Source organism: Furipterus horrens, unplaced genomic scaffold (assembly GCF_987537825.1).
Source record: "Furipterus horrens unplaced genomic scaffold, mFurHor1.1.pri manual_scaffold_1, whole genome shotgun sequence".
Lineage (NCBI taxonomy): Eukaryota > Metazoa > Chordata > Mammalia > Chiroptera > Furipteridae > Furipterus > Furipterus horrens.
This window is the reverse complement of record NW_028327171.1, coordinates 34808882-34833000: the sequence shown is the minus strand read 5'-3', so window position 1 is coordinate 34833000 and position 24119 is coordinate 34808882. Positions and strand designations below refer to the sequence as shown.

The 24119-nt window shown below is 39.5% G+C and overlaps 1 non-coding gene across 1 annotated transcript; it reads right to left on the bottom strand.

Moving 5' to 3' along the window:
• Positions 1-15546: 15546 nt before the first annotated feature.
• LOC150020877 (U6 spliceosomal RNA) lies at positions 15547-15657 on the bottom strand. The gene has a single exon (XR_016513459.1). It is a non-coding gene; the product is annotated as a U6 spliceosomal RNA (small nuclear RNA).
• Positions 15658-24119: the final 8462 nt, after the last annotated feature.

The following is a 24119-nucleotide window of genomic DNA, read 5'->3' as shown; positions in this document are numbered from 1 at the left end:
CGTGTACAGATTGTATTATATCAAAGCTAAAATGTCTGTTTCCCCTTTGCAGTAATCAATGTGTGCACTCACAAGGGCAGAGACTGTTCCTTACTCATACCTGTACTTCTGTATCTATCAAACATAGCATAATACATAGGCCACAGTAGAACTCATTAGAAAACTATTGAGTTTATATTAATTAAATCAAATGTAATGTATCCTATTGTACAATCTCAAAATGTTAACAGATTGCATCCCATTCCCTCAAATTTTCCAGGAAAGAAGAGTAGAAGTTGTCCAAGAGAGGCCCCTTCCCAGGTATTCTGAATAATTACAGTCAGCCTCAATTATTAGGCTACAAAGCAGTCTTCAGTAGTGATCAGAGGCAATGTATTACTTTCATTGACCTAAAAACTAATAATAACCATTTATCAGAATTATTATACATAGTACTGTTTTAAAGCCCAAAGAACATAAAAGAATACATATTAAGAAATCATTTCTTTCCTTGTAGAATTTGCAATTCTTTTTCTTGAGATATGAGAGATAATGGTGAATTCAGGTAAACGATGCTCTCCATCCTAAATGATTTCTTTTCCCAAATGTACCCAAAGGGGCTCTTGAAGCCATCTTTCTAAAACATGGTTCTAATTTTAGGTCATCTTGCATGGGAAAGAAAAAAAAAGCAGCAGTTCCCCAAGTCCTGAGCCATGTCCCCCGCTGAATTGGCATGACTTCCAGACACACCTCTGTACATGGTTTCACTTTGTCAGGAGCATATTTCTTCCTGTACCCAGTTTTAAAATCATTTACTCATCTTTGAGCTTTAGCTACAATTATTCCCTTCCTCTCTGTAGTCTCGTAGCTTTTCCCAACAACCTTATACTTCTTTTTTGTTCTTCTCACATGTTCTGAAGTTACTGTTTATCTCTTCCATCTGACTGGATCTTGTCCATTTTTGTAACTCTAGCATCAGCCTAGCATTGTACTTTAAATTTAGTACCCCAATGTGAACATTTATTGAATAAATTAATTGTAAAGTATGTGGAAGTATCTGAATGACAAGATTAAATGGGCAAACTTCAGAGAGTGGAAGGTTAAATTTAAGTGTTGAATGATAGGTTCAGCAAAGGAAGTAAAAGTAGGAAGGAAAAAAAATCAAAAGACAAAGTTATATCTGCCTATTTCTTCTCCTAAACTGAATTTGTTCTAATTAAGGAGAATAAATGTACACAAATGCAATAAAATTTAAAAATTTAAATGTTCATATAAATGATCTCAATGTTCCATTTGTCTTCTTATCCTAACACCTAACACCAGCTTTGGCACAGAATAGAAACCTGATATATATGTTTGCAAAATGAGAAGAAGTATGGTATAGGAGAAGGAGCATGGGAATTAGAATCAGACAAAAGCCAGTGATGTTGGGCAAGTATTGGAGTTTTCTGAGCCTAGGTGTTCTTATTTATTAAATGCCAAAATTGTCTTCTACTAAGATTGTTGTAAAGATTAAAAACCTGCACCTGAATCTCAATAAACAAACATTGGTTCCTTCTTGAGTGAACAAGGAAGGAAGGAATGAAGCTGTTTTTCCTAGAGGATAGTAGATAATACAAGGAGAAAACACGGTTGGGAGTGTGTAGGAGTTACACAGGCATCAAATGATTGTTGAAATTGGTTTCAAGGTTGATTATTCTAGCAGCCAGTTGTAGATTAAGGCTTGGGTAAAAGGGTCGTGCTCTCTGAACCTGCTTGGGAAATGAAGACTTAGACCAGAGTAATGGTTCTGGAAATGGGAAGAGGGACCTCATCCCAAGGTAATGAGTATTATTATCTGGTGTTGACACACCAAGTTACCTTCCACCCTAGGTCCCAAATTACGGAACCATAGTCATAACATATACTTTGCTCCAAAAGCAGCTTAAGATTTACTCAAATATAAAAATTAGCATCCAAATGAAGATGTCTGAAAGTTAAGGCCTATAACAAAACTTACAGACCTGTAAATTCTTTCATCAACCATGCAATGTAGGCAGAGTCATATAAGAAAGATTTGAAGTCATATTTCTGGATCTCAAATAGCTTGCATTACAACAAGACAAATGCAACTTTAACACAATGGAAAACATGAATTTTAAAGCTATCATTGACACAGTCTCAAACAATTAAACCCCTGAATACTTCTATAAATCTAAAAAGTTTTTAATTTAAACATCTTTCTCAAAGATCACTGTGGCTAGTAACATGTAACATGTAGTAGACCCAGCTAGGTTCTCAGTCCCAATATTCTTCCTTTGCCTACAGCTGAAGTTATTAGATTTTCAAAAGCAGGCTCAGTCTTGCCTCTAATCTTGAAATCCAATCTTGACCTTAGACAGAGGGCATTAACTCTTTGCATCTACTTTTTGTTCCAAAGTCCTGAGCCAGATCTCATACGGCCTTCAAAATGAACATTGACAAAAAAGCCAATTAATTCTGTTTTGAAGAGTGTTCAGAATTTACTGGAATACTAACTAGAGTAAAGGACAGCCACCTCAGTCAATAACAGAATCTAAGAGCAACATTGCAACTTCAGTTAAACACATTTCTCCTAAACTATTTAACCAGTCAAAGCTGTATTTCACCTTCTTTTCTATTATTCAAAGCAAGACAAGGGCAAGTTGCCCCTCAATATGTATATTTTGAAGTCATTTTAAACAAGAATATCTGTCCCACAGTTAATCAGAACTATTCAGGAAGAAAGTGAATGACTGTCCGGGCTCATAAATCACTGGGTTGATAGGGAACTAAAGGTTTTCAACCTGTTCTCCCTTCCAAAGCAGAGTCTTTGCTCCAATGTCCATGCCAGCTAAGCACTCGGCTCCAGCCTGAACACCACCAGGAAAGGCAAAAACGATCTTGCCAAGACAACCTATTTTCAACAACTCTAAATCTAAACCAAGTCTTGTGAAACCCACCTCTTTACATCTTAGCCCCACTGGTCCTGTTTCTGCCCTCTGGAGGCAGACGACATAACAACAGTCACTTTCTACATGGCTTCCCCTTCCAATTGATTGACCAGACCCGTCATGCTCCTTGGAAAAAAGTCTAACGTGTTGAACTCTACATCTACTCATATGGCTTCCAGATCTCTCCTCACTCTTTCCTTCCACCACCTATGGGGGCCTACTTGTTCAATAATATTGTAGACATGATCAGAACACAACCACAAAGTAGTACCTTTTCCTGCTTCAATTTGGACATAAGGCTTGTGTCATTACAGTTTAATATTGTACTAATTTTTTAGCAGTTTCCTCATCCTCTTAACTCATGCTTCTTCCATGAAAAGTTGTTATGCTGGACATACATTAGTAATGCATTTGATTTCATCTTAACTGAATTTAATGTTAACTGGTTGAATATTTAATTTTATTTAATTTTATTTGTAAGTTTCATTCCCACATTTCATCCTACCTTGAACTTTCCAGACATTGAGTCTATCATCAAACAACCCTTTCCAGCTTTGTGACATTGATACAAATAAGTATGATAAGTATGCTGTCCTTATTGCCATCCAAGTTACTGATAAAAACATGAAACAAGACAAGGCCAAGGACTACTACTAGCAGTTTTTCTCCAATTGGAGGCAAATTTAAAGCAAAGTTATTTTAAAAAATTATAAATCTGTCTATCACATTTACTTGCCCTGAAAAACTCAATCATAAGGGAGCAAGTTGGCTCTGACTTTCTAGATAGTCATTGTTACCAGTCTTGCCAACTCTCATACATGACATACTCCTATGGACACTTTTTCTTCCTATGAGGTCAAGACCCCTGTATTATACCTGGGTCTCTTCATAACACATGTGCTAAATATTGTCTTCCTAAAACAAATTTAAAATTTTCCATGTGTGTGTGTGTAGTCTTCACAGAGAAATAAAACAAAGGGATGTATTTAGCTCCAGCTACATACTTCAGATACAAACCATTTTAGTCAAGAAAAGATTCTAAGATTTGACCAGAAAATAATGAATTGAAAACAGAGTAAACTTCCTACAGAGGCTACTGGGTCTAATCTGCTTGTGAAGGGCCCAGCATTACATTTGAAGTTGTTTCTCATCTTTTGTGTAGTTACCACACTAATTCGTTTAGTTCCTGAATGAATACTCTTTGGTATTTCACACATAATCTGTTTGTCTCACTAGCCAGGGGATTAAATTCTGATCACAATAACATTAATAAACACCCTTTCTCTGACACTGGCAGCCACCATTACTCGTAGAACTTCTCATTCCCCTGGTGTTCTTCCCAGTTCATTCTAGAGTTTTGGAGCAAGTTTTTCAGCTTGCTTCACTGACTTGCTAACTCTGGCAGAGTTGCTACTATGGCCCCTTCATTTGTGCTGAGCCTCCTGCTGTTGGTAGAACCGCAGAAAGCCCACCCAGGCCACCTCATAAGGCCAGCACCACTCTTAGACAGATTCACTTCTCTCTCTCTCTGAACAAACTCTGCTATATAAACCATCAAGTAGAGAGTTCTTGGCTCCCAATATCTCCTGGTCTTTAAATCATACATTCTGGTTCCAATATTTTTGCTTTTTTAGTTTCCATATATAAGTGATATCATACAATATGTATCTTTCTCTATCTGACTTATTTCACTTAAGGTCCATCCGTCGTCGGCGGCGGCGGCGGCAGCCGTCCGTCTCAAGAGACGATGGCGTAGCTTCTTGAGAGTCTATCTGCACCGCCGAGAATGGCTGTGCAGTCCGATTCGGGAGTGACAATCCCTGCCGCACTTGGTACAGGTGAAGGCAGATGGCTGTTGTTGCTGCTGCTGACGCTGCTTCCGCCTCGATCTTTTCTGGACCGCCTCCTCGTTGCGCGCAGCCTCCGCGCGTGACGTACCTTGCCTGACCGCGAGCCTCCAGGCTAGGCGGTCGTCTGCTTGAACTTCCCATGTGTTGAGATTGATGGAGCATTGTGTCATGTCCTTTTTGCAGATGTCTTTGAACCGCAGTTTTGGGCGCCCTGTCATCCTCTTGCCTTCTGCTAGCTCGCCGTAGAGGAGGTCTTTGGGAATACGGCCTGCATCCATTCTTTTGACATGGCCAAGCCACCTGAGGCGTCTCTCGCTAAGAACTGCATGCAAACTGCTCATATTGGCTCGCTTCAGCACCTCGGTGTTGGGGACCTTATCCTGCCAGGCGACATGCAGGACGCGTCGCAGGCACCTCATGTGGAAGCTGTTGAGTTTCCTTTCGTGCCTTGCGTAGGTGGTCCACGTCTCGCTGCCATAGAGGAGAGTGCTGAGTACGCAGGCTTGGTAGATGCGCAGTCTGGTTTTCTCAGTGAGGCTGGAATTGTTCCACGCTCGCCGGTTCAGTCTGGCCATAACTGTGGCTGCCCTGGCGATTCTCCGGTTGACCTCCAAGTCGACTGACAGAGAGCTCGAGATGGTGGACCCGAGGTAAGTGAAGTCGTTGACAACCTCCAGGGTGTATCCGTCGATGGTGATGCATGGGGGAGTCCCCGTGCCTTGAGCCATAACATTCGTCTTCGTCAGGCTGATGGCTAGTCCGAACTCCTTGCATGCGTGGGAAAGGCAAGTGACTAGCTGCTGGAGTCCCTCTTCGGAGTGTGATGTCAAAGCTGCGTCGTCGGCGAAGAGCATCTCACGGATGAGCACCTCTTTGACTTTGGTCTTGGCTCGTAGACGGGCCAGGTTGTAGAGCTTGCCATCGGATCTGGTGTGAATGAAGACACCCTCGCTGCAGTCCTTAAAGGCATATTGGAGGAGCATGGAGAAGAAGATTCCGAACAGCGTAGGCGCGAGGACGCAGCCCTGCTTTACTCCGCTGCTGACTGGGAAGGCCTCAGAGGTTGCGCCGTTGTAGGACACCGTGCTGTGCATGTTGTCGTGAAAGGACATGACCACAGCAAGCAGATGTGGTGGACAGCCAATCTTCCGTAGCAAGCTGAAGAGTCCGCTTCGACTGACCAGATCAAACGCCTTCGTGAGGTCAATAAAGGCGAGGTAGAGTGGTTTATGCTGCTCGCGACACTTCTCCTGCAGCTGGCGTAGGGAGAAGATCATGTCCACTGTTGATCGGCCAGCTCTGAAGCCACACTGGGACTCTGGGTAGACGCGGGAAGCAAGGGTCTGCAGGCGGGCAAGAGCGACCCGGGCGAATACTTTGCCGACGACGCTGAGGAGAGAGATGCCCCGGTAGTTGTTGCAGTCGCTGCGGTCTCCTTTGTTCTTGTACATGGTGATAATGTTGGCGTCTCTCATATCCTGGGGGATGTAACCCTCCTTCCAGCAGAGACAGAGTAGATGGTGGAGCGGCTGTAGCAGGACTGGTTTCCTGCTCTTTAGGATTTCTGGAGGGATTCCGTCGCTTCCTGGTGCTTTCCCGCAAGCGAGGCGGTCGATGGCTTTGCCGAGCTCTGCCGCAGTAGGTGGGCTGTCTAGCTCCTCCATGACTGGTAGGTCTGGGATGGCGTTAAGAGCAGTGTCTGTTACGGTGTTCTTCGTTGCGTACAGCTCGAGGTAGTGCTCGGTCCACCGCCGCATTTGCTGTTCCTGGTCAGTGATGACCTCACCTGTCTTGGACTTAAGGGGGGCGATCTTGGAGGGGATTGGGCCTGTTGCCTTCTTGATACCCTCATACATTCCTCGTGCGTTGCCTATATCGGCGGCTTCCTGAATGCTTCTGCACAGGTTTAGCCAATAGGTGTTGGCACAGTGGCGGGCGGTCTTCTGGACTTTGTTCCTGGCAGCCCGTAGAGCTTGAAGTGTACTGGGAGTGGGCGTGACCTTGTAAGCCAGTAGGGCCTTCCTCTTAGCCTCAATCACGGGTTCCATTTCTTCCCAGTGAGCCTCGTACCAGTCAGCGTTCTTCCGCTCTTTCTTCCCGTAAGCAATAATGGCGGAGTTGTATATGGCGTCGCGGAGACGTGACCAATTGGATTCGATAATGTCATCTGCCGCCACTCCCTCGCCGAGTGCATCTTCCATCCTGTTGATGAATTGCTGGGTCTTAACTGGGTTGCTGGCACAACTGGTGTTGATGCGTGGGCGACCCTTCATCTTGGAGTGGTGCAACCTCTTCGGCATTATGCGCACCTTGCTTACCACGAGGGCATGGTCCGTGTCGCAGTCTGCACTGTGGTAGCTGCGGGTGAGGAGGGTGCTGCCAATATCCGTTCTTCTGGTGATGACGAGGTCAAGCTGGTGCCAATGATGGGAGCGGGGGTGCCTCCATGACACCTGGTGGATCTCTTTGCACTTGAAGAATGTGTTTGTCACGCACAGGCCGTGGTGACACAAAAGCTCAAGCAGTCGCTGACCATTCTCATTGATCTTTCCTCTCCCAAAGTTTCCGAGGCAGGTGGGCCAGGCCATGTGGTCGGCTCCTACTCTTGCGTTGAAGTCTCCAAGGAGATAGAGAGCGTTACTTCTGGGAATCTTGGATAACGCTTCGTCCAGTGCATGGTAGAACTGTTCTTTCTCTTCGGTGGTGGCGCAGAGGGTTGGGGCATACGCACTAAGAATGCTGACTGGGCCGAAAGTTGTTGACAATCGGAGGGTAAGTAATCTCTCTGTGCCTCCTGTGGGTGGCTCTATGGAGTTAACAAGCGTGTTCTTCACAGCGAACCCAACACCGTGCTGTCTTGGTTGGTCCGGAGACTTCCCTTGCCAGTAGAAGGTGTAGTTGGTTTCTCTGATAGTTCCATTGTCAGCCAACCGGGTCTCCTGTAGAGCCGCAATGTCGATGTTTAGTCGTGCCAGTTCCCTATCGATGACAGCGGTTTTCCTGGCACCCTTGATCCACGGAAGGTCTGCAGTAAGTCCGGGGCACATGGTCCTGATGTTCCAGCTAGCGAGGCGAAGAGCTGGAGGCTTCTTCCTTGTTGTTTGCTTGGAATTAACTGGTGCGGGTGTTTTGTGGCCCACTTTTCGAGAGGCGCCTCTCTGATCCCCACGCACCCAGTGGGGCAGGCGAGCCATGGCGAGACGGTAGCTGTCCAGTGAGGTGCGATGACCTCTCCCACCGTCAGAGGAGACCCCTGGCGCTCGTTTCCTTCGCCAATCGGATGAGCTTATAACCGGTATCTGTCTCCTCCCGTGTTGAGTCGACATCTTGCGATGACGCTGGAGTGTCCTCTCCAGTGAAACTGAAGCTACAGAGCCTGGGCAGGGTGATATGGAGGGTCTGCTGTTGCCCATGCAGCAGACCCCCCCTCTCTTCGCAGCTGAAGGGTCCAAGGGAAAGACAAAGTCAATACAGCTTGGCTTCAGGTGCGCCGCAGGAGTTGCCGGTGTTGACTACAATGTCAAACCGCCTTAGGGACTCCGGCTCCGGATTTTCTGTCGGGGTTTACTCCCTTAGCCTTTCCCCTGAAGAGGTATGCCGCAAGGCAGCGGAGGTTTTTTGGGGTCAGAGTTTTCCTTCTCTGATTTTAGAGATGTCCTTCCTCTTTCCTCCTTTACAGTCTTGAGGGCAGCATTTACAGGCTAAAATAGAAAACTGGCAGTGTAACCTTCTAAGCAGATACTACCAATACCCTGCTTGGGTATACTCACCATACTGTCAAAAATAGCAGAATTTCCTTCTTTTCCATGGCTGAATAATACTCCATTGAGTGTGTGTGATGCATTTCTTTGTCCATTCCTTTGTAGACAGCTGCTTAGATTTTTTCCATGTCATGGCTACTGTGGACAATGCTGCCATGAACATGGGAGTGCAAATAATCTCTTCGGGAACCTGACTTTGCTCCCTTCAGATATACACCAAAAAGTAGGATTGCTGGGTCATACAGTACAGTAGTTCTATTTTTAAGTTTTTAAGTTTTTAGGAACCTCAGTACTGTTTTCCATAGTGACTACACCAATTTACATTCCCACAAAGAGTTCCCGTTTCTCCATATCCTTGACAACACTCACCTCTTGTTTGCTATTGTTTGTTTGTTTGTTTGTTTTGATAATAGCCATTCTAACAGGGGTTAGGATGATATTTTATTGTGGTTTTGATTTACATTTCCCTGATGATTAGTGATGTCGAGCACCTATTCATGTACTTGTTGCCCATCTGTATCTGTATATATTCCTTCGAAAAATAGCTATTCAGTTCCTCTATCCATTTTAAAAATCAGATTGATTGGGGCGTTTTCACTATTGAGTTGTATGAGTCCCTTATATTTTTTGAATATTAATCCTACTAAATGTACACGAGCGCCTCACTGGCTCTGATCAGTTTGTGTGTTGCTCGAACCTCAAACCAATCATGGTGACCTGGGCAAAGGGGAACCAATCTGGGCCCACCTCTGGAGCTCAGAGTGAAGTCAATCCCACCAAAACCAGTGGCAGACATTAAGGGAGGAAGCTTCTCAAAAGAAATTCGAGGAAATATTCCCAGAAGCAGAGGAATAGATGTTTGGTATCAAGGGGCATTATTAGATAAGTAGGGAGGATGGGGAGATCATTCCAGTAATAGATAAGCAAAGGAAAAGTGTGAAGTGTGCACGATACAATGTTAAAAAAAAACATGCAGTAAATCTTTTATTGTTACAATACAGGAACATTTTCCATGTAGAGAGCCAAGCTAAATTATTTTCTGATTATTTTTTTCTCTTTCTAAAGAGAACATAGTTTGCTCTTAGACCAAAGAATGCACTTCAGAGCCACAATTTCTCGGATCACAATCATTCCTCATCCTCAATTTACTGCAATCAGACTCTCCTCTCAGCGCTCCATCGAAATAAATGGTTTCTGACTCCCAATCAAGGCTTCCCAGAGGTCAAGAGAGGTTCAAGAACAACAGCCTTAGCCAAGGGGGCGTCGGAGCAGCGGGTCAACCCCTAAAAGCCTTCCCCCCAAGTGGCATCCTTCAATGAAAGTTCTCAGTAGAAGCACTGTGAAAGGAAAGCCAGTGTGTTCATTATCTTTACAACAGTGCTCAGATCATGAGCCAAATGGTGAAAAGGGAGTCGGGCTGGGGGACCTTTTAATGCAGTGATTTCCCCACCAACTAATGAGTGGTGCAGCTCCATACCATTAGCTCAGACTTGTCTTCAGACTTGTACCAGCTGACGGTGGAGCCTGCCTCACTGTGGGAGTGTTTTCATCTGCTGAGGATCAGCATATACTAAAAAATAAAGGAATAACAAAACAGGTTACAAAAATTGTGGGATATGTTATATATTTACACTTAGCAAATCAATGCTTTTCATACTCACAAACATTCCTGTATTATGGGGTATGAAACCCCTGCCTTTACTGTGCCCATCCACAACCTTACTCTCAAAGCTCTCCTGCCTTGACCTCTGTATCTAATGCTACATGTTCTCCTATTTTTTTACCCCTCATGAACAAAAAGACCAATGCCTTTTTATCATTGGTTTAAAGTCACTAAAGAAACAAAAAACGATTTGAATCTGTGTATCATTCTGAGGTCTGTTAACACTTATCCATTTGACTTTGTGTATATTTTACTCAATTTAAAGATAAAATTTAAATTTAGTATTAAAATGTATATAATTAAGGGAAATACTATTCATAATGATTAAGTATAATTTTTTAATTCCTCACCCAAGGATATATTTATTGATTTTAGAGAGAGAGGAAGGGGAAGAGAAAGCAAGAGAAACACTGATGGGAGAAAAAAACATCGGTGGGTTGCCTCCTGTATGCACCCCGACATGGAATCAAACGGGCAACTTAGGTATGTGCTCTGACCAAAAATTGAACCCACAGCCTTTTGGTGCACAGGACAATGCTCCAAGCAAGCCACCCAGCCAGGGCTCACAAATATTTTACCAAGAATATGCTTCTTGCCCTATCTGGGCTCGTAAGTCATTTTCATTCTGTAATTGTTCTGTAATTTTTTTTCAGTTTAACTTCCATCTACTTAAAAAGTATTTTGGCAAGTCTATACTAATGGGCTCATTTTACCCAGAGTCAACAGGTATTTATTTTGGACAATTGAGACTTCTTCCATCATCCACATATCATACTGCATAAATTTTACCAATAAAGACTCACTGCTTCAGGCTAAGTGTTGCCCTCTTTTTGCTGTTTTCTCTTAAAATGTAAATAACCTACAGAAGTATAACACACTGAAGAACAAAAATGTAGTGAGAACATTTGTATGACTTGAGGTAAATGAGGAGCTACACCAGCAAAATTCAGAACGGAGTAAGAGATATAGAGTTGGAGTTATGCCTGATAAAGCAGAGGCAGAGAAAAGGGTACATGAAGAACAAGTATTGCCAACTTCCTGGTTTTGCATAAGGTCTACCTTGTTTTCAACTGGTTAATATTTTTTTCAGTGAAGTTAGTGGTGTCTCCTTGATGTAAGCAACATAAGGTACTCCAGTAACATATGTCTAGGGAACATGACACCTGCGCACATGTTCTTGTTTTCTCTACCCACCCCCTGCTTTCTTTCTTGCAATAAATGTTTATTGAATGCTTACTTTGTGCCAGGCACTATTCTAGGCACTGGGGATACAACGATAAAACAGATAAGATCCTTGTCCTTGTGGATCTTACATATAATAAAAAGGAGACAGACAATAAATGATAAACATAATGAATAAGCAATTAGAAGGCAATACATACCAAAAGAAAAATATAACAGGGTAAAAAAGATCAGATATTACTGGAGTGTAAAAGGACAGTTTGCAATTTTCAGCAAGGTTGATATAGACTCATTGAGAAGATTTCTTTTTTATTATTGATTTCAGAGAGAGAGAGTGAAACATTGATTAATTGTTCCACGTATTATGCATTCATTGGTTGCTTCTTGCATATGCCCTGAAGGGAGATCAAACCCACAACCCAGGCATATTGGGATGACGCTCTAACCAACTGACCTACCCAGCCAGGGGCCAAGATTTCTCTTTGAGCAAAGGAGGTAAAATTAACCATGAGGATATCAAGAGAGAGAGCATTGCAGGCAGAGGGGAGAGCTAGTGAAAGACCATAAGGTGAGAACATGCCTGGCTTGTTCAAAGAATAGCAAGTCGATCACCATACTTCAAGTGCAGCAAACAAGGTTAGAGAAGTAGAAAATAAGGTTGGGGGAAACGGAAGACCAAATGGTAAAAGGTTCTGTGGGCACTACCTGAGTGAAATGGGAAGCTATTACAGGATTTGGAACAGAGCACAGAAATAAAATACACTGACTTAGATTTAAAGGTGTCACTCTGGCTACTGCTTGAGAATAGACCATTAAGAGCAAGAGCAGAAGCAGGGAAGACATTCAGAGACTATTGCTGTAACCTAGGGGCGAGATGAGGGCAGCTTGGACAGTGGTAGATGGAGAAGTGATAGAAAGTGTTAGGATTTTGCATCAATTTTGAAGGTAGAGCAAACAGGAGTTGCTGACAGATTACATATGGAGGTACAAATGAAAGGGAGATATAACAATGATTCCAAGGTTTTTGACCTGAGCAACTGAAAGATTGATTTTGTCATCAACCAAGACAGGGATGGCTGTGGGAGAAGCAGGATTCAGGGAACTCCAGGGGTTTGGGATGTGAGGAGTGTGAGACTGGTATCAGTTACAACTATTTGTGAGTTTAACTGTTGTGTGGTCTGAGAGAGGCCACTTATCCTCCCTCTAGGCTTTATCTGTAAAAGGCAAAATTAGGACTAGGAGAATTTCAAGGTCCCTCTAACATTTTTCTTTCTTAAAGTTTTACTTGGCTTTTGTGCTGATTTACACAATTACTTGTGTGTGTTGTCACAGATTAAATTTCATTTTTGTAATTTTAAACAGGGTGGTCAGGGTAAACCTCACTGAAAAGGTGACTTCTAGATAAAGGAAACAAAGAAGTTAACCATGAAGGTATCTAAGAAGGAGTGTTCCAGACAGAGAGAAGAGTTAATACAAGGACCCTGAGCTAAGGATGGGCCTGCTCAAACGATAGCTCAATTTGATAAATATGGGTTAAATCTAAGGCATACAATTAATTGATAAAACCAACAAAAAGAGCAAGAAGTCTTGAATGAGGGGAAAAGGGGGCATTTAGAAGATTTAAAGGATTCAAATGCTTGTGGAACATCAAATAGCTTTTAGAAAAATAACAATTTGATGATTCAGCGTAAATGAATCAAAAACATAAGAAATACTTTTTCCCTTAAATTATCATGTAAAAAAATGCAGACATAAAATTCTTGACAAGTGTGCTTTAGATAAAGTTTTTAATCCTTTTCTCCTCTTCAGAAAGAGAGCCTAAAGTTTAAAAATTTAAATTGTTTTTCATAAACAATCTCAAATTTAGCAATAATGAAACAAATTTGGTCTTTAAAGAAATAATGCCAATCAAATCAATGAATGGGGAACTACTAGAAAAGTAATTCAGATCATAAAATAGCAAACTTTCTAATTGTCTGAGATCCTTTTTGATACAGTTAAGAGTTTAAAAATTAATTAAAGTCAGGAGATGTCCTCATGAAACAAGCAAACTCTTTTCTGATTTTGATATCTTCCAGATTCTTACATTTCTTTTACATTTTGAGTAGGCCAAATATTTTCATTTTTTCTGCTCTCCTAGTAGAAATCTGTGAATATCTAACACAGACCTGGCAAAATGGGAGAGATTCTCCATTAATTTAGATGGAATGTGAGACCCTTCCTGGCTTCCTGGGGCTGGAATAATTGAAACGTAAGTGGGCAAGAACAAAGAGGAGAATGTGCCAGGAGAAGGAGTGTATAAATGGCGTGTGTGGAATGCAAGTAGAAGATAGTTACAATCTAGGATAGTAGATTAGAAGTCTCAGATCATGTCCCCATGTAATAATAACAGAAAATCCTTACAGAGTGCTTACAGTGTTCCAAGGGAATGTACTTTACATATATGTAATAATATCTTTTATTCTGATAAGTGAATTATATAGCAACGGGTCATAGAATTTTAAATTTGAAAATGCATTCCACAGCTTTCTACCTTCCAATGTTGCAGAGTAGAATTTCACTGCCAGCCTATTTCTTTACCCCTATCTCTCCTATACAAATAACTTATTCATTCTGTCTGGAAGCTTGTAAGATGTTTCCCTTTATCCTTGGGTAAATAACAGAAAACACTTAAAGAGTGCTTACTACATGCCATGAAATATTCAAAGCATTTCACATATATTATGATATTCAATTCTCCCAACAACACTTTGAAACTATTACAATTGCTATGCTCATTTTACAGGTAAGAAAACAGAGAAGATAAATAAGGTGTTCAAATAAAATAACATCCAGGATAGCTGGGTAAGAGAGGAGAGCAGAAGAGATCAAATGTAAAAACTGTTTTAAAGCCACTGTGCTTCACGGAGTGCAGAAAATTTGAAAATAGAAATTGTGTCATGGTTGATGTAGCTAATGAGATAGTGGAACCCTGAAGTGTGCAACAGAGCAAACTAATTGAAAGAAATTTTCTGGGCCCAATGCAGGGAGAGTGCCTTGGGGTAAACCCTATCACTTCCCTCCTAAAACAGACCTAGGAAACAACAGAATCTAGAACCATGGCTTACGTGGCCTTCCATGATTTGGACCCCTGTACACTTCTCCACTGTAAACATGTACATTTCTTTGTTTGCTTTGTTTTGGTTTCCCCAGCCCTTTGAATACTCTCCCTGTGTTTGAGGAATTCATGACCTTCCAGACATTGCCTTCCTGCTCAAGCCACACAGTTTTTCCAGCCCCAGTTTTATCAAGAGTAGAAACTACATCAAATGTGAATGGCTGAAGAACTGGCAATGTTTAACCCGGAGGAGAGGAGACTTTGGTGGGGATGGGTGGGTGAAGGGAACCATTGATGAAGACCTCTCCAAATATTTGAAGAGCCGGCAAATGAAAGGAGGCTGTGGCTTAAGAGCAGAAGCTGGGTTGTGGGGGAGGAGAAATCCAGGGAAAAAGAGAGAGCCAAGTGGTTGAGGAGGGGCTGGTGTGAGGGGAGGAGAGGGGAGAAAAACTCCAAACACATTCTCCAAAATGAGTGCCTTCTGTACAATTCTTTTAAAAGTCAACTTTCTTAAGGTATACTTCACATACAATAAAATGCATCTATTTTAAATGTCCGTGTTTTTCAATTTTGGCAAATAAGTATACCCATGTAACTAATCAAGATACAGCACATTTTTATCACCCCACAAAGTTTCATTTTCTCCATCCAGTCACCAACTCCCACCCCCAGACCTAGGCAACCACTAATCTGATTTTGGTTAGTAAATCTAGATTACTCTTGCTTTTTCTAAAATTTGATATGAGCATAATACTACATTTTATGTCTGGCTTCTTTGCTCAGCATGATGTTCTTGAGATTTATCACTGTTATAACAAGTTTCGATTGTTCATTTCTGTTTACTGCTCAGTAGTAGTCTTTTGTATAGATACACCTAATTTGTTTATCCATTCATTTGTTGATGAACATTTGTCCAAATTTTTATTATCTTGAACCTACTATTACCATTTATATACAAATGCTGTTGGGATTATCTGTTTTCATGTCTCCTGGACAAATACTTATGAATGAAATTGCTATGTTAAATGGTCAGGGCATGTTCAACCTTATTTAAAAAAAAAAAAAAAAAAAAGAATGCTTCCCAAATTAGTGTGTCATCCTTGTGCAGGGGTCTTGCTAATCTTCTCTGAATCATTCCAGTTTTCATTGCTGTATGTTCTGCCAAAGTGATCACCACATTCAACCTTTTAAGAAATTGCTAAACTCTTTGACAAAATAGGTGCGCTATCTTATTTCTTCAATTTTTTAAAAAGATTTTGTTTTTAGAGAGGAGGGAGGGAGGGAGAAAAAGAGAGAGAGAAACATCAATGTGAGCTAGGGACCTGGCCCACAACCCAGGAAATGTTCTGACAGGGTTTGAACCAGCGACTCTTTGCTTTGAGGGATGATGCTCAACCAGCTGAGCCATGCCGGTCAGGGTGGTTGTGTTATCTTATATTTCTACTAGCAATCTATGAGATTTCCAGTTGTGCCACACCCTTGCCAACATTTAGTACTATAAGCCTTTAAACTGGAGCTCTTCTCATAGATATATAGTGGTATATGGTACCATCATGGTTTTAACTTGCCCTTCCTTAATGACTAATGATTTTGGATGTGGAGGACTTTTTCATGTGCTTATTTGTTGTTCATATGGCTTCTCTGGTGAAGTGTTTGTTCAAATCTTTTGCCCATTTTTCATCAGTTTTTATTAATTATAACACTCTATTTTCTGGATAGAGTCCTTTATCTGTATTATGTTTTGCAAATATTTTATGGAAACCATGACTTGAATTTGATTTTCTTAACAGTATCATTTAAAAGAAAAAAAGTTTTAAATCTTGATGAAGGGGGTCAAGATTTATGTTTTTGCAACTGGAAATACAATTGTTTCATTATCATTTGTTTTGTTTTTTAATATTTTATTTATTTATTTTTAGGTAGAGGGGAAGGGAGGGAGAAAGAAAGGGAGAGAAGCATCAATGTTTGAGAGATACATCAATCAGGTCCCCAGCTACAGACCCGGCCCACAACCCAGGCATGTGCCCTAACTGGGAATCAAACTGGTGACCTTACAGTTCACAGGCCAGCACTCAATCCACTGAGCCACACCAGCCAGGGCTCCATTATCATTTGTTGGAGATACAATTATTTCATTATTGAATTACTTTGGTATGTCTTTGTCCTGTGTGGGTCTGTCTTTAGGGTCTTTATGATGCTGTTATATTGATCTCTGTGTTGTTCTTACACTGGCAGCACAATCATGAGTAATGTAGCTTTATAGTAAATCTTGAAGCAGGTAGTCTATTTCCTCAACTTTGTTCTTCTTTTTCAAAATTGTATTTCGTATTTTAAATCTTTTGCATTTACATATAACAGTGGTTGCTTCTCACACACGCTCTGACTAGTTAGTGATCGGGCCTGCAATCCAGTCACGTACGTACCCTGACAGGAAATCAGGAATCAAACTGGTGACCCTCCGCTTTGTAGGACAATGCCCAACCAACTGAGCTACACAGGTCAAGGCTGGACCATTTAACTTCAATGTAATTATTGATATAGTGGGGTTTAAATCAACATTTTGTTATTGTTTTTCTATTTGTTTCATTATCATTTGTTCCTTTATTCTACTTCTTCAGGATTTTTTTTAATATAAATTTTATTTAAAATATTAAAATTTTATCCCTAGAAGTCCTATTTGAGACTATTCATATCTTCCTATGTTTATATTGTCATATCTTTCTGAGCACACAGTGTATATTTATAATAGGTATTTTAACATACATTATCTGTTCATTTTATTATCTCTGTTATTTCAGGATCTGTTTCATTTACTAATTTTTTGCCTAGTTATGGGTCACATTTTCTTACTTCCTTGTATGTCTGGTGATTTTTTAATTAGATAATGAAGATTAATTTTAATTATTTAGTGCCAGATTTTGTTGTATTCCCTTAAAGAAAGTTAGACGTTTTTGGTAGACAGATTACTTTCAGATTAGATTTTTTAAGAATCACACTGGAGCTTGTTTTTAAGCTTTTTTAAAAAAAGTTTCTAAAATAGCCTTAATTCTAGAGCTAATTTAGCCACTTCTAAGGCATGGCCCTTCCCAGATCTTCTCAGATCTCTATTAAATGGCTAAATAGTCAACCAGATTTACCCACTCTGGATGGAGGAAATTCAAATACTTTTTGGTCCTATGTAATTTCTGGGAATTGCTCACTGGCTCGCTTTACAGATTCTCAGTCGTTAGTCTTTCCTCACAAGATTTTCATGCCTAGCACCAAGGGGTTTATACACAGATTGATATTCAGCAAAAAAGTTAAAGGGCTTCCTATGCAGATTTATGGACCTTTTTCCCTGTTCAACTCTCTCTCTCTCTCTCTCTCTCTCTCTCTCTCTCTCTCTCTCTCTCTCTCTCTCTCTCTCTAACTGTTTTTAAGATTATAACTGCCTGGCCTACCCAAACTGGTAAGTTTCCTCAACTCAACAAGGTGCTGGCTTCTTCTTCCCCGTGCTGTGCCTCAGAAACTTCTTCCTCAAGGCAGTAATCTGGGATAATCACAGGGGTTCTCTCACAGATCCAGTTCTACACCACCTGATGTTTAATGTCTGAAAATTGCTATTTCATCTATTTTGCCTGATTTTTTGGTTGTTTATGGTGGGAAGGCAATTTTTGTAGCTGTTAATCCTTCATAGAGGGAAATGGAAATTCTCCTCTCAAAAATTTCAGAGCCATTAAGTTGACAAGGGAGATAAGACTGATGAAAAACCATTAGAGGAAGCACAATGAAACATCAGAGGTCAGTTTGTGAAATATTTAGAAACCTATGTCAAAAAACAGGCCCTTTTATGAGTACCATTAACCCTCACTCACCAATTGCCCAGGCTCTCTTTCCCTGTAAACTCCAGATCACTTCTGAGGCCCTTTATGACCTAAGTTTCTATTTCTTTAAATGTCTTTGGATTAAAAAATTTTTGATGTCTAAATAATATTTTGCTATTCACAAAGATTATTGGGGTTCTCCATTTAGTTATCTTCATTTTTTCCCCCTGTGGAACTGTACCTCCTGTAGAACCTACACTACTGTGCATTTAGTGAAGATATTTAACTACATCACAATTCAAGAGTCCATAGATAAAAGCAGTTAAAAATTGATCTAAGCACAACGAAAATAAAATCAACTAAGACTTTTGGCTTTCTCTTTAGTGTATCATGTTGCCAAAGTTTTTCTGAATCTCTGGTTCTACAGATATCCATTTGGACTCTTTGATTTGGTAAATGATAGTATGCATTAAGCATTAGTTTCCCTACCATACCAGAGGAATCATCCTTCTGTAAGTGTAAACTTGAAAACAGCAAAGAGTTTTTTTTCCCCCTGTTTTTGTACTGATGGAAGTACTGTAGTTTTTGCTATGTTCACAAGCTGACAAACTGGACGGTACATTTTTCACATTGTTCTAGCCCATGTAAATTTTTTGAAATAAATGGTTCCTGCCTGCCAAGCCACAGTGAAAGAAACACTGACTTCTTTCCTCAGTCCACGAAGCTTACCACATGGATTACATATATGCATTACTCATACAACACAATCATTGGCTCATATGCCAGAATGAAATATGACTTAACAGTTGCCTCTAGAGCACCCATTTCCAGCTTTGGTTCCACATATAAGGAGACAGATTTGCAACTTTTATTTTTTTACACAGATTCAGACACATTCACCTCAAGGAGTATATGCTCCATAGACTAGTTCTTTTGTGGTAGCAAACGCTTGCTTCTTTTCACACAATCTGTCACCTATGGAAAAAAAGAGCAACACTGCATTGTCCACATTGTTAAAACTTAAAACTGGTCCAAAGGACAAAGTGCCTTGGAAATCCTTCACTGATTTGTTTTAGTAGAACAGCTGGTGATGAGGCTCGCTGTACTAATCACGTGCAGTTGCTGCTGGTCAAGTTGCACATTCAGGAAATTCATAATTAGGTGGTTATATCCTGAGTTTCCCCTCAAGCACTCCTTACAACTCTAGATTTGTCTTTTTCCTTGTCATTCAAAACAACCAAAAGAGAGAGAGACACACACACACACACACACACATATGAGAGGGAGAGAGAGCGAGAAAGAGAGAAATTGAAATGGAATTGAAAATAGAAATGCCTCTAAACTAAACCAAGTTGTCTTAAGACTGTCGGTCCTTTCTTGAAATAACCACAAGATGTATATGGACTTGTGTATGTGTGTGTGGTTCTCAGAAACATTGAAAAATGGTTTAAAACATTTTTAAAGTATGTTCTCCTTTAAAATTGTGCTTTGGAAGGTTCGTCTGCTTATGTTTTTTTATTTTAAAGTGTGGATTTAAGATAAACTTGTACTATCTGAACTTCAGGGTTAAATTTTAACATTTCTTGTAAATTGCATGTATTTCCTTATTCTATCTATTTCTCTCCCTCTCCTCCCACTTGGGACTATTTGATAATTAATTCAATGTTGGAATTTGTAGCTTGAGTGTTTGTCAGTCCCTTGCTGATTATTAGCAAGTTTCTCAATTCTCTATCACAAGATCTGGCTTCTGATATATACTTTGAAACAGCAGGGTTTCTTGGGATTTTTAATTCCTTATTAGGCAATTTTAGTGAAAATGCTCAATGAGTTTAACTGTGATGTGGAATATGCATAATTATTTTCCTAATGATTCTATACTACTAACTGTTAATTCAGAGGTATAATGGAAATAAACAGAGGTTCAAGTTAAGTATCATATACTAGTTAAGCAAAATTAAAACCAAATAGAATTTCTCAGAAAGTCAAACATAGGATTGCCATATGATCCAGCAATTCCGCTTCTAGATACCCCAAAAATTTAAAAACAGTTACTTAAACCAATGCCTACAAAAATTTTTATGGTAGCACTATTTCCAGTAGCCCAAAGGTGAAAAACAATCCAAATGTCCAGCAGTGGATGAATGGATAAACAAATTGTGATATTTATATGCAAGAAGATATTATTCACCCATAAAAAGGAATGAAGTCCTGACACATGCTATAACATGGATGAATCTTAAAAACATGTTAAGTGAGAGAAACAAGACACAAGAGTCACATATTGAATGATTCTATTTAAATGAAGTATCCAGAACAGGTAAATCTATGAGACAGAAAGCAGATTGGTAGTTACAAAGGGCTGAGGAAGAAGAGAATAGAAAATAACTGCTTAATGGCTACAGGGTTTTATTTTGGAGTGATAAAAATGTTGGGAACTAGATAGAAGCAGTGTATTTAATGTCACTGAACTGTTCACTTTTAAATAATTTTATGTGGTGTAAATGTCACCTCAATAAAAAAATTTCAAGCTAAAAAAACAACGAAACAAGAAAGCATGTTTTCTGTAAGTTCCGGTACTTTCTTAGAGGCTACGGAACTTGATACTTGATGTTCTTAACAGAATTGTAGGTAGGACCACAATCTAGCAAACCAATCTGGTTTTGCTTTATTTTTTTCCAAAAACTAACTTAAAATATTAATTCACATGTTAAAAATAAGACTTGTAAGCATGGCAATAATAATTTTCATATGTTTTCCTCTAAAAATACTTCCTTACATGAATTATTTCATAATTATTGTGATATCCTCTCATATCAGATATAAACTGCTCCTCTTCCAGGAACGTTTTTCCCTTTCTCCCCTCCTTAGTTTTACTAAATACAGGTTAACCACTAAGGAATTCTAGTGTAGAGGAATTCTAGTGTAGTATTTTCCTATCTTAGGGAAGAAAAGAGCTTGGAAGCAGAAATAATTAAATTAAATTATTTTTCAAGAAATACACAAATAAAATGGTAGAAAAATAAGAAAGCACACATAAGCAGAAGATTAAAATGGGTGAGTTAGGCATGAGAGATTGATTGCTTTTAGCCCATCTGAAAGAGCATGTCCTTTCTGGCCCTGAGGAGGGGCTAGACAAGTAGACTGAGTCATCGCTTTCCTGGGAGGAGCATGAGAAGACGGGGCACAGACAGACTTCCTCCTGCTGCCTTAACAGGGCACTGATGGGCTGCCAGATATCACCATGTGGGTCCTCAGGGCAAAGACTTCCAGGCAGGCCACCATTCATAAACTGTCAATCCTTGACATATACCAGCAGCTGGAGCTCAGCCCTGATGAGCAGATCACTCAAGACCAAGCAACCAGAGAGAGAACAAGCTGAACATTCAGAACAGGCTCCCCAGGAGTTAGAGCTGCTGGAGAACAGGGAACAAAACTTGGACAGAAAATATAATGTAAGTACCTAAGGAGATACAAGAGCTACATATTAGAGACTTCCTGGGCCTAAGAAAATAAAATGAAAACATTATTTTTAGACTTAAAATTCACTAGGGAAGAAAAAATATACTGTTGAAATCCAATTAGTAGTTTGGACATGGGATGCAAGAAATATTCCAAAGCTCAGAACAAAAATTAAATAAAATAAAATAAGTCATGAGGAGAGAGATGGAAGAGAGGTTTAAGAAAAGTGACATGCAAATAATTGGAGTTAAAGAAGAAAATGATGCACATGTAGAACACATGTTTAAACAAAAGAGGATGAAGCATACAAACAAAAATAAATTCTCCTGGATTGGAGAAAGAATATTAAAGTTTTAGGCAAGAATGAGAAGAAAACATGTATATGAATATAAATATTTATATAGATATTTTTTCTTATAATGTACCTATCTATTTATCTATCTCGATGTGTGTGTGTGTGTGTGTGTGTGTAGATATATGGCTAGACATATCCTGGTAAAATTATTAAACTCCAAAGACAAAGAGAAAAAATCTATTTAAAAGAATTAAATTAATATTAAATTTATTTTATTTTAGAAAGCAGGGAAAGAAGGGAAAGAAAGAGGGAGGGAAACAGTGATGCGAGAGAGAAACATCAATTGGTTGCCTTCTGCAAGCACCCTGGTTGGGAATCAAACTGGCAACCTTTCAGTTTGCGAGATGACACCCAACTAATTGAGCCACGCTGGCCAGGGCAAAAATCATATTTTTTCTGTGTAGAAGTTTGTAAGTTATTTGTAAAGCAAAAAGATTAGACTGTCACTGAAGTTCTCTTTTGCAACACTGGAAGCTAGAAGACAATGGAACACATTTTGACTTAAAAATATATTTCACCTGTTAGGGTACAAGAAAGATGTCTGCAGATATGTGAAGATTCAGAGAAGTCATACATCTTATTACTCATCCAGGGAAAATACTAGAAAAATGCTTTATTAATAAAATACAAAAAAAAAAAAAAAACATATAACAGAGACTTGAAGAAAAGAGAAAGCCATAGAGAGCAATGAACTTGTGATACTTAATTAAAAATAAGGGGACAATGATAGACTGGGAATGTGTAACATAAGTACTAAATGAAGATCCTAAAAATAGAGAAGTATACCAAAAAGGAAACTTCTAATAATAATCTGGAATTTAAAAAACTAAACCACCTCAGCAAATCTAAAGAATTGTGGTGACGAGGGGCATGAGAAGGAAGTAAGCAAAAATATTCTGAAGGCTTCATCACTTGGAAGGAGAGCAAGAAGAAGTTGTAACAGAAGTCTTCTTCAAGTTGTACATATATCCTGGGTGAAGAGGGACAAAAGAGTAATAGAACTCCATTGAGGAAGAACTGGTGTCTTCTTTTCAAGTAATCTAAGGAAATATCTGCTTCCATATGAAAGCTGGAGAAGGGCAGGTAATAATTATAAAATGTAAAAGGAAAGAAAAATCTCAAAGCAAGTGTGGTGATACTAACATCACAGAACATAGAATTTAAGTTTCAACTTTCTGAACAGAAAAAAGGAGAAACACCATGTAATAATAAAAAAATATAAAACATCATTTATGAAGGAAATGAGACAGTCCTATGTGTGTATGCATGAAGCAGTTCAGTAAATTAAGAAATTAGGAGAAATGCAAGGGTTCAATAAAATATTACAGTAAAAGACTTGAACATTAGAATTGGATAGTTCTGGCACATAGATAGATATAGGTAGGTTGACAGACAAAGACATAGAGAAATTGAATAATATATCATGAAACTTGTTTTATATGGATACAGTAATCCTTGTTATTTGTGGATTCCATATTTGTGAGTTGTCACTCAATACATTGTGTCTGTAACCCCCAGATCAGTATTTGCAGCACTTTTGCAGTCATTCAGAGACATGTACAAAACTGGAAGATCTGAGTTGCTTAACAGGCACATTCCCAGCTGAGGTCTTATTTTAGCTGTCATATTATAAACAAGTGTACTTTTTGCAGTCTATATAGTACCACATTTTTGTGCTTTTTATTGTTAATTTCTTTTTAAAAAATGGCTCCCAAGTACAGTGCTAAAGTGTTGTTTAACATTTCTAAGCACAAGAAGATTGTAATATACCTTTCAGAGACACTATGCATAGAAGATAAACTTTATTCAGCATGAATTGTACTGTTGACTCTAAATTCAATGTTAATTAATCATCAATATGTATTAAGGAAGGTGTCTTTAAATAGAAATATGCATAAAGAAAGGTTATGTATCGACTGGTTGATAAAAATGCCATAACCAGAGCCTCACAGGAACCTAACGTGTATCTCCCCTAAGACCAATGCTTCAGTGTTCACAGTGACCTTATAGGGCACAATT